Raw genomic sequence first — 3,295 nt, 5'->3', positions numbered from 1 at the left:
GTAACAATTTTGGTGAAAAAAACCCCATGGAGAAACCAGTATACTTGCTAAAATTCCTACTAGAAAATCATTTGGAAATTGATCAGGACAGCTAAGAGCTGAATAAGGAGCACAAGAAAAATTAGAATCTGCTGAAAGAACAAAATATAGTCTATTCAAAACCCAAAACCTCTTCAAAAAGATGGAGGCCCTTGGGCATCTGCTGCTCATTCTTGCATGGAGGAAGTACTCTTGGCAAAAGGCCCTTGTAATGAGTCAAGTAAAGGAAATGTTTTTTATTATTTGGATTTCTTTTTAAAAGCAAATGGGAACTATTTATTACTTGTCAGTAATTGTGAGTTTTATGGCTGTGACTTCTTATTATTTGCTGTCAAACAAGCAAGTAAGTGCTGTATCTCTTAACTAATCCCTTAGTCACCATTCCTGGTACTCTGTTGTCAAATAGCCTGTCAGTTGTTTTCTATTCTAGCACATGTTTTACATAAGTTTTCAAAGTAGGGAATAGTTAAATCTATTTCTTCTTTTCAGAATTCTTAACTTTGCTTGGAAGCTATTAACAAGATTGAAATCCATAGAAAAAAAGGTTGAAGAGGAATCTGCTGAAATGTTAACAGTGGTTATCTCTTAGCAATGGAATTTCAGCTTATTTTACTTTCCTCTTTGCACTTATTTTTCTACTGTCAACGTAAATTGCAAAATCAGAAGGAAGAAAGACACTAAAACAAAGCATTTATGGCAAAGGCCATCTAAAGTCAGTCCATTTCTCAGGGCAATCATTTAATCTATATAAGCAGAAGATATTTACTGGCATCACTTATCCTTGTATCCTCCATAGTTCCTAGTTTTTTAAAAAAACAGCCAGGCGTAGTGGTTTACACCTGCAATCCTAGAACTTTGGGAGGTTGAGGCGGGTGGATCAGTAAGCCCAGGAGTTCGAGACCAGTCTGGGCAACATGACAAAACCTCATGTCTACAAAAAGTATAAAATTAGCCAGGCATGGTTGCATGTGCTGGTAGTCCCAGCTACTTGGGAGGCTGAGGTGCAAGAATCACCTGAGCCCAAGTAGGTTGAGACCGCAGTGAGCTGTGATTGAGCCACAGCATTCCAGCCTGGGAAACAGAAAGAAACCCTGTCTCAAAGACACACAGACACAAAAACCCCACGTAACAAAGGGTTGAAGTGTAAGGCACAATGCTAAGCACTGGAAGAGATAAAGAATTATCACAACACATGTAAAGAATGTAAAATTATTAGTCTTTACAAGGACTTTTATGATATAAATGATTTCTGTATTTTACAGATAAAGTATCAGAGAGGCAAATTATGTGCTCGATGTTACATAGTGCATAGTGCTTAGCTGGGCTGGATTGGTTAGTAATGACCCTCTAAAAAGCAAATCTCATGTGGCTTGCTGTGTCCAATGGGACATGAGGAAATAGGACATGAGCAGAGGCTTAAAAAGGTCTCAGACATTGGAGCATGTCCTCTTGTTTGCTGTTGTTTTTGAGACTAAGTCTCTCTCTGCCGCCCAGGCTGGAGTGCAGTGGCATGATCTCAGCTCACTGCAATCTCCGCCTCCTGGGTTCAAGCAATTCTCCTGCCTCAACCTCCTGAGTAGCTGGGATTATAGGTGCCCACCACCATGCCCAGCTAATTTTTGTATTTTTAGTAGAGACAAGGTTGGCCAGGCTGGTCTCCATCCAACTCCTGACCCTAAGTGATCTGCCCGCCTTGGCTTCCCAAAGTGCTGGGATTATAGGCGTGAGCCACCACGCCCAGGCCTCTTGCTGTTTTTTGTAACCCTGAGTTGACCATGTGAAGAAGCCAGGGCTACCCTATTGGAAGATAAGACACCATGTGGAGCAGAAGTTAGCCCGCACAGCTAAGGTACATGAGACACACTAGCCTCACCACTGCCACGCACCTAAGGCCATACTAAACTGTCCAGTCTCAACAGAGGCTCCAAATGATTTCAGGAGTCAAGTGAACTCGCTGGAACCAGAACTGCTCAGCAGATCCACAGAATTGTGAGAAATGACAAATGCTTACTGTTTTAAGCCACTAAGTTTCAGAGTCTATTATGTAGAAAGATTATGTTATACAGTGACCCAACCTGAATTTGATCTTTCTCCCTTAGAAACTCTGATCTTTCCTATTGCATGCCACTGACTACCCATTCCTGCCAGCCTTCAAACAGATGGAAGGAATAATGACCCAAATAACTGAACACAAAGGTGCCACGTCATACACATGTGTAACTGATATTCCACTAGATATAATCGGCAAAAAGGGAAGTCAACTTATGAGGTGAAATTATGTAGAGTCAAAATTACCTTTGGAAATACTTTAGGTCCAGGCAGAGAAAACAGCATATATAAAGGCCCTGAGGACGTAGAACATGGGCTTAGGGAGGTAGCAGGGCCTTGCAGCCCATGATTGAAAAGTTTACCAACAAAGAGAACAAACTGAGTGGGATTTTAATAGATTTAACAAAACACAGCAGATGTGGGTTTCTGAGCAAAACTGTAGTAAGACGTCTCTGAAAGCAAGCAGTTAGAGGAAGGAAGAAGGGATGGGGAATAATTGCAGCCATTCAGGGAAGAAACAAGGGAATCGCCGTGTTGATGGAAAGGATGCACTGTAATCAAAGCCTGCTGCAGAAGTCGAATCGCGGCAGGTATTGACTAAATAGATGTGGAATGCAAAATCCAAGAAAAGAACATGAGCATCTAACATTTTCAAAAGCGTATAGGCTGAATGCAGAGGCTTATGCCTGTAATCCTAGCACTTTGGGAGGCCAAAGTGGGGAGATTGCTTGGGTCCAGGAGTTTGAGACCAGCCTGGGCAACACAGGGAGATCCTGTATTTACAACAAATTGTAAAAGTTAACTGGGCATGGTGGTGCACGCCTGTAGTATCTTGGCTACTTGAGAGGCTGAGGTGGGAGGATCACTTAAGCCTGGGAGGACAGAGCAAGACCCTGTCTCATATCTCAAAAAAAAAAGTATATAGAAGAAATCTTTTTTTTGAGACAGGATCTCACTCTATCGCCCAGGCTGGAGTGTAGTGGTGTGATCTCAGCTCACTCTGCAACCTCTGCCCCCACCCCGCCCCAGGTTCAAGCGATTCTCCCATCTCAGCCTCCTGAGTAGCTGGGATTATAGGCTCCCACCACCATGCCTGGCTAATTTTTTGTAGCTTTAGTAGAGATGGGGTTTTGCCATGATGGGCAGGCTGGTCTCAAACTCCTGACTTCAGGTGATCCACCCACCTCAGCCTCCCAAAGTGCTGGGA

The sequence above is a fragment of the Cebus imitator genome, unplaced genomic scaffold (genome assembly GCF_001604975.1).
Source record: "Cebus imitator isolate Cc_AM_T3 unplaced genomic scaffold, Cebus_imitator-1.0 Scaffold208, whole genome shotgun sequence".
Lineage (NCBI taxonomy): Eukaryota > Metazoa > Chordata > Mammalia > Primates > Cebidae > Cebus > Cebus imitator.
The sequence above is the reverse complement of the archived record's forward strand: the minus strand, read 5'-3'. Positions refer to the sequence as shown.